The sequence below is a fragment of the Eretmochelys imbricata genome, chromosome 1 (genome assembly GCF_965152235.1).
Source record: "Eretmochelys imbricata isolate rEreImb1 chromosome 1, rEreImb1.hap1, whole genome shotgun sequence".
NCBI lineage: Eukaryota > Metazoa > Chordata > Testudines > Cheloniidae > Eretmochelys > Eretmochelys imbricata.
The window spans coordinates 247,533,150-247,541,815 of record NC_135572.1 but is presented as its reverse complement, the minus strand read 5'-3'; positions in this window follow the sequence as shown (position 1 = coordinate 247,541,815).

Genomic DNA, 8,666 nt, shown 5'->3' with positions numbered 1-8,666 from the left:
CCTAACTTGTCCCTAGTCCTCCTCTTGGGTCCCATGTATTTACAAAATGCTTTCTTATTCTAGCTAGTTTAATCTAATTTTGTGACTTTACCTTTCTAATTTTGTTCCTACATGCTTGTAGAGTTTTTTTTTATATTCATCCTTTGTAATTTGACCTATTTTCCTATTCTTGTATAATTCTTTTTTGAGTTTTAGGTAATTGAAGATCTCCTGGTTAAGCCAGGGTGGCTTCCTACCACATTTCCTATCTTCCTCTGCATTGGTACAGTTTGCTCGTGCTTTTAAAAATGTCCCTTTAAAAAAACTACCAACTCTCCTGAACTCTTTCTTCCCCTCAGACTTGCTTCCCAGGGGCTCTTAACTAACAATTTTCTGAGTAATAAACTCTGCCTTCTTGAAGACCTTTGTCTTTATTCTGCTGTTTTCCCTCCTACTATTCCTTAGAATCATTAACTCTACCATTTCATTCTACTTTCACCCAAGCTGCCTTTCACCTTTAGATTCTTAATTACTTCCTCCCAGTTTGTCAGCAACAAATCCAAAATAGCCTCTTCCATAGTCTTTTTCTCCACCTTCTGTAATAATGAGCTGTCTCCAGTGCATACCAAGAACTTGCTGAATAATTTATGCCCTGCTGTATTATTTTCTAACCAGACATCTGTTGGGTTGAAGTCCCACATCACCACCCATTTTATTAGTTTTTTTAAGAAGTCTCATCCACCCCCTTTTCCTGGTTATCTGGTTTATAGTAGACCCCTATCATGACATCACCCTTCCCCCATTTTTTATCCTTATCCTGAGACTAGCAAGAGGTCTACCTCCCACTTTTGTCTCAATCTCAGCGGAAGCGTATACGTCTTTGATATACAAGACAACATCTCCTCCTTTTTTCCCAGCCCATCCTTCCTGAACTAGCTGTAACCTTCTATGCCAATATTCCATCATGTGAATTATTTCACTAAGTTTCTACGATGCCAATTATGTCGTCTTTATCGGGCCCTACCAAATTCATGGTCCATTTTGGTCAATTTCAGAGTCATAGGATTTTAAAAATAGTAAATTTCATGATTTGAGCTACTTAAATCTGAATGTTCATGGTGTTGTAATTGTAGGGTCCTGACCCAAAAAGGAGTTGTGGGGGTTGGAGTCACAAGGGAGGTTGCGGTACTGCTACCCTTACTTCTACGCTGCTGCTGGCAGCGGCGCTGCCTTCAGAGCTGGACAGCTGGAGAGCAGTGGCTGTTGGCAGGGAGCCCAGCTCTGATGACAGAGCCACTGCCATCAGCAGTGCAGAAGTAAGGATGGCATGGTATGGTGTTACTACCCTTACTTCTGCTTTGCTGCTGGTGGGGCGCTGCCTTCAGAGCTGGTGCTGTCACACAGCTTCCACTTTCCAGCCACCCAGCACTGAAGGCAGTGCAGAAATAAGGGTGGCAATTCTGCAACCCCCCCTAAAATAACCCTGTGACTCCCCCTGCAACTCCCTTTTGGGTCAGGATCCCCAACTTGAGAAACGCTGGTCTCCGGTATAGCATAGGGTAAAAGCACACAAAAGACCATATTTTGCGGGGGTGGGGTGGGTGGAACGACATCAGATTTCACAGTCCATGACACTGTTTTCATGGCCATGAATTTGGTAGGGCCTGAGGTATTTGTGATTATCCACTAGTATTTCTACTTCTTCCTGTTTATTCCCCATACTTTCTGCATTAGTATACAGACATCTAAAATGTTTATTAGATTTCTCCACTACATTTTCTTGTCTCTCCTTTGTCCATGCTGCAATTTTCAATGTTCCCCCTAGATTCTGACCTTTCACCCAGGTCTTAGGCTTTTGCCTCCTGCCCATCAGACCTAGTTTAAAGGCACACCTCCCAGCATACCAGATCAGGCATGCAGATGGATGCCTCCTCAGGCATGCAGATGGATGCCTCTGTCCCCTTTAGAAGGGAGTCATTAACCACCACCACCCTTTGATTTCTCTTGTGAGTGCTGGCCACGATTCTCCCAGCCTGGGGGGTATATTGTTTCCTTGTTCTCCATGGTCTTCCTGTATCCATCTGTTCTCTCTTGTCTAGTACTTCATAAGAAAGGGAGCACCTTTTTCTTTTGTGTTTGCATGGCACCTAGTGCAATGGGGTTCTACTCCATGACAAGGTCTCCTGGCACTGTGGTAATACAACTAATAAATACAATAATAAACAACCCTACTGTATAGTCTTCATTGAGATTATATTACATTGCAGCAGAGTTTATAACCAATAGCTTTATTCACTTGGAAGTAAAATAGACTCAGAATATAATAATTGTCAAACATTATATAAAGCTTATATATAAACAAACATTATTCATACACATTTATTTATAAACATATAAAGCTGAATTGGGTCATACCTATAACTGTCTGTAGGCACAGAAAGTAGAAAGCTGTTACAGGGGATGTTTATTCTTAGTAAACATTGAACCTAGAATAATGGATTTTGGATGCAGCTGGAATTATTTAGGTTTAACACACATATGATTCAAACTCTAAATTCAGCTCCAGATTTGGATCCAAACTTCCCCAGAAATTGGGAATTTGTTTCCACCATTTATAGACAAAAGGGCCAGTTGACAATTTTGAAACTAGACGCAAACTTCCCCACAGGAATGTTAGGATGCAGAAGATTCAATTCTGCATTGTGCCCAGTAGTTGCTGAGCAATGCTAAGGGAAGGAATTACACGGGAGCTTATGTGTTACATATGCTTCATAAGAGTTACACGTGTTTAAGTCCAAAGTAACTCAGTTGCAGTCATTTCTTGTGGATTTATGTTAGAGTAATGTAGAGCAGAATTTGATTTATTTAACTCAATCCTGCCTACAGTGGACAACTGAATAGACGACCTGCAAAGTCCTGTTCCAACCCTAATTGTTATACTCTTAGGTACATTTGTTTGCACTAGGGCATTCACTATGAAGAGTTCTCCCTACTGATAACACCTAAGAGTTATTTAAGATGAAATTATTTATTAAATTTCTTCTCCATTGTAACAAGACATTTCACCTGAATCAAAAGCTACCTTGAACTGAAGTTTCTGCTTCTCCCGATACTAGTTATTGCAAATTTTCAAACCGAGTTAGAGAATTTATCTATACAAGGAATTGTATACCTCTATAGCCTTCTACTCAAGTGAAAGTTTGGCTAATACAAGTTAAACACTTTTCAGAAAGTATATATCTAAGTTAAAAAAGCCTATACATGGGCTTAAATACAGTAAACCAAGATAAGATTTATAAACTACTTGTTATATCTACTATTGAATTTTCTGAGGCACTAGGGTTAGCTTTGAATCAAAGTGCACACTTTAATATATAATGTTTGTGTTCATGTGCAAAAAATGGTCTTGGATAAGACATTATTTGGAGAGGCAATGAGGAATGCAAACCATAAAACAATGACAATTAGGTTTTTTTATCACCTTTTAATTTAGGAATAAAAACCATCAGTGAGAATAATTTCCTGTTCTATTTTACTGCATTCATGATATTTTATGTGAGAAAGTTTAAAATATTTGGCACCTTAGGGTCTGAATTAAAGCCCAAATAAGTCAATAAAAATAATTCCATTGATTCCAATGGGCTTTGGATCAGGCCCTTAGTGGACGGCTCACCTTAAAGGAATATAATTTCCAAAATAGTATAAAGAACAGGTAGCATCTATTGTTTTACTAGCAATAATTAAATCTACAAGGCTATTAATCCAGATGAGGCAGAATATAAACTGATTACCAACTGGGGACAGGAAGAATTTCCCCTCAAAATATTGTATTGTACTATATACATTAGTTTGTCATTTGTTTTTTTGGGTTCCTTGAAGCAGTCATCATAGGCTAATTCTTCAAGAAGGAAGTTGGACTTCGTTTTCTGGAGTATGTTTTAGGATATAAATATTTACTGTTAGAGAACAGGGAGTGTGGATAATGAGGAGATCAATAGAGTCAAACTTAAGAGTCAAGCATTTATTGTTCCCGGATTTCCAGACTAGCTCAGGGTGGTGAAAAAATATGTCAAGTCTTTAAGAATTAAAGAACAAAATAGAAAGAACAGATCTGGTGACATTCTCCAAGGCTGAATATCTAAGGACAGTTTTTCTAAAATATCTCTGTAATGCCGCCATCTTTGCCTATTTATCAAAAGGGTCATATTGTAAGGTGGTTGTACGCAACACTGTATGTAAACTAATGTACAAAGATAATAGACTTGCTAAATACTAGGACAAACAGCATTAATGACATTCTTCACTGCCTAGGTATAAAATGGAGTCCACATAACAATGTACTTATTTTTTCCTTGCAAACAAGATATTAGTTTGTCCACAACTATGCCATTAGTTACTTATATGGCTGCCATCACGTTGGTATCGGAGCACCTCACAGGCATTGATCAATTTACCCTCAAAAAACCTCAAAGAATGCACTTCACCTACTTTTCCTGCAGTGGAGCCTCTTCTTTGGATTATGGACATCACCACTTTCACCAATAAGCAGTAGTGAAAGTAACTTAAAGGACTTACCGGTACACCGGAGTCCTGAGCAGGGGGCGTGGCCTCAACCAGAAGAGGTGGGGCCTTTAAAGGCCCCCCGAGCTCCAGCTGCGCTAGCCCTTTAAATCACCCCCAGAGCTACCAGCTGCAGAGGCAGCTCGGAGCCCCAGGGTTCAGGAGCGATTTAAAGGGCCTGGGGCTCCAGCTGCCACTACCCCAGCAGGGCTCTGGGCCCTTTAAATCGCCAGAGTCTCAGGGGCTCCTGGCTGCTGCCACTAACCCAGGGCTCAGAGATTTAAAGGGCCTGGGGCTCCACTGTGGTAGCAGCAGCTGGGAGCCCCTGGCCCTTTAAATCACCGCTGGAGCCCTGCCGCCACTACCCCAGGGCTCCGGCAGCAGGGCTTGGGTGGCAATTTAAAGGGCCTGGGGCTCTGGCCACTGCAGGGAGCCCCAGGCCCTTTAAATTGCCAGCCTGGGGAAGCTGGTCCGGTCCAGCACAGCTTACCGGCTCTTGCTGATATGCCGTACCAGCTTACTTTCACCTCTGCCAATAAGGGAGCCTGTCAACACTACTGCTTAAGTAGCTGGTGTCTCCTTTGATTGATAGGATATATTTTCTCATATCAGGATCTGATTGTGCTGCATTTCTGGCATTCACAGCCCTGCTAAACCCAGGAAGCATAGATGCAGAAGTGAAACTGTTTTTGCTGCATGGCAGGGTCACACGGTCAGCAGAAAGGACAGATAGCGTGCATCTTTTTCAATGTGAGATACAATGGGAATGTGTTTGATTGGTAACATTTGAGGACGATCTAATACAGCCGTCATTGATATGAATTGGACTAATAGCATGATTTGTGTGGAATAAAGCCACAAAACCATACCTCTGCAGGAAGTTACAGGATGTCTCCTTGAGGCTATATCTCAGGGGGAAAAGGAATTTTCACACACTGCATGAGGCAGAAATATATTCATGCTCTCGCCTAGACCAAGGAATGCGGCCATTCACAGACAGCAAGACCTTCAAGAAAACAAACAGAAAAGGCCAAAAGCAGAGTTATAGAAGACTTACTGCTGGCACTGGTAACCTCTCTCTTCCCTCTCTTGCTCTTGAGATTTCTGAGTCTCACTGAAAAGAAGTGCTGAGGTAGAAACAGCAAACCGTGTTAATTCCATTGCTTGATCTCTGGCTGAGATCCTCACCCTCAGATGTTCTTCAGTTCCAAGAAACATTAAAGGAAACAGGAAAGAGTTATTTTGGCATTAATGGAGTCAGTATTGGGTAACTCATAAATACGTTACAGCAGCTTAATATCACTTGGACATTAATGTTTATTTCAGGCTGAAGTTTGGCCAGTAGAAAAAAAAATCCCTCCCAAAATCACACTATCAACTTTAATTTATTAATGAGAAAAATATTTTGTAGAGTTTCTTCTTTTTTGGTGATTAATAAATAAATTAAACTGATTCTGAAATTAAACAGAGTCAGACTTGTTAAGTGATTTGCCTTGTGGGCATTCACCCAAGAATGATGCACAGATGAGACATTAAACAGGACCTTTACACTCAGTGAAAAGACATTGGTTAATAAGACTGTTTACACTAAACACCACCGAACTCGGTGAACAACATTAGGGCATAACACTTAACAATATGCATAATAACTACTGATCACAAGAACTCCTTGGGTCTAGATGGGTTCTACTGCCTGTAGCCCCACATATTTCTGAAGAAGAACCGTATCAGGGATTCTAAAGTCTTTGAGGATGATATGTGCTGGGCTGGTGGCTCTCAACTGTAGTTATTGCCCTTCTGACCCTGTGAAGTGAGGCTCTCTCTGGCCCTTAACTGGGTTCTTTGGAGCCTTCCTGTAGCTCTCCCTTTTTGGGCTGCTCTTCATAGGGAGATCAGTAAGAAACACCCCTCTTCAAGGTGAGATGATTCTTATCCTGGCCTAAGTTAAGCCATTCCTTCCCCAGGCTGAATGTCAGAACTCGCCCCTCTGTCCTTTCAGGGCCAGAGAAGATGGTGCTCTCCAAATTCCATTCCTAAAGCAATCTGACTGGCTAAGAGGGACTTGGCTCTTCATCAAGACCTTCTCTGAATCAAAGCTGCAGCTGTGCAGTGCCTTTGTGAAAAGACAGTCCTGGCCTCTTGTACAAGACCATTTTCTTTGTTTGATGGCACATTTCTTGCCAGTGAGCCCAATGGAGAAGCCTGCTGCATTTCCAACGTATTCAAATAGGAGCCTCAAACAGGCTTCAGAAGAGATTTTCTGATGTAAAGCTTTTTCAGAAAAGGAATTAAAATGCACAGACTCCTCAGAGGACCCAATGTGACACAGGAATTTTTGATACCATATTAAGTTTGGCACCTCAATCAGTCTTTAGAAAGATTGAGGTAAATTTCTTCATAATAAGCACAGACTCCACAGAATGTCCAGTCAAAACCCATAATTTTTAACAACAAATTAAATTAGGAACTTCAGAAATCTCTTTTTAAGGTCTCTTTGAGGTAATTGGTTTTAGAATAAAGTTGAATGCCAGCACTTGCCAAGGCTTTCGGGGTGAGAATGGCCTGCTGTGTGCACTGATTGGGTCTCAGCATATGTTTGGTTGCTTAGGGGATATTTGAAACAAATTCCCTGGAGCACTTCAGTAGAGAGAAAGTGAATGCTTCCAAAGGACAGAGCCAGGCAATCATTAAGGGGCTGGCCACTAAACTGGGAAGTGCACATTAGCTTATTGGCACATTAGCTACTGGCTGAAGCACAGCACTGTTATGCTACATTTGTTCCTCTGAGGTACAGGAGGGAAAGGAGGAGGGCCATGCTGTCCTTGGCTCAGAGATGGAGTAGACAATACACACAGTCTATGAACCAAAGAGGATTGTCCTTAGCCCCACTGAATCACAGCAAATCCAGCAATACATGCTCACCCCAGAAGTCTTCATGCAGCTCTGTGAAAAGTCAACGGGTGATTTTGAGAGGATGACACACACAGCCTCTCAACTGCTGTCAGCGTCCAAACTATCCTGGATTTACCTGTTTTGGATCCTTTCAGAGACGTATCAGGGACACCTTAAACCTCACCAAATCTGTTGCCTCGCAAAGGTCCCAGGATTTTAATGAGGAGAGCAATGTATCTCTTCCCCGTGGACAGAAGCATCCAAACTCAAATAGTGCGGATGGTAGGCTGAGGGACATCAATCCCCATGAGAGCTCTCAGAGTGGATAATACTGCATACCAGAATAGCAAACACATTTACTTAAGCCCTGAGCACGACATGAGTCTGTGACTCTAAACTGCCATTTACAGCCTTGGTAGCAATGTTTCTTGGTTTCTGCCACTTCCTGCAAACTCAATATCTTATTCCTCCCAGGACAGTTTCAGAGTGAACCACTGAATCTGGATTCATCTCTGCTGAGAGGCAAAAAGAAAAAACTAATATTCACAGCATACATATTTTCTGAACACCAGTCATGGATTAACAGGGAAAATACCTTGATAAATCTTTGTTTATCAGAACATACTCTTGTAAATCTGGCTGTTCTCTTCCATTATAAATCAAACAAAGACTCAGGACAAATAAAAAAGCGCTCGTAGATCCACCACAATGAGTATAGAGAAGGCATTTGATCCTCTCAAAGTGCGAGTCATATCTGCATCAGATTAATATTATGTTACTATATGCAGACAGGAAGTTAAAGAGCACCAAATTCTCTCCTTCCTTGTTTAACATGGTGATGGTGGCAGCTGACAGGTGGGTTACGATATGGCTTCCAACGTTGCTAACAGCTGAGGGTCTGAATTGGTGCTGGCAATAGTAAGAATTTTTTGAAAAAAATTCTTAAAGATGGATCTATATTCTCCAGCAGGGCAAATCATTTTGTATTTGTTTTTCGTACTGTAATATATTTGGGGGACACATGGGTGAGGTTCTTGGGAGTAAGATATTCTTAAGTAGAGCTAGGTGAAGTTTTTTTGATGAATTAGTTTTTCATTGAAAAATGAATTTTTCGGGGCCCAAAACTATTTGTTGAATCCAGGTCAAATTCAGTGAATGGTTTCAGTTGAAAATTCTCTCTCATTTGAAACATTTTATTTTAAATAAAAGCGTTTCAAATCAAAAAGTTAACTTTT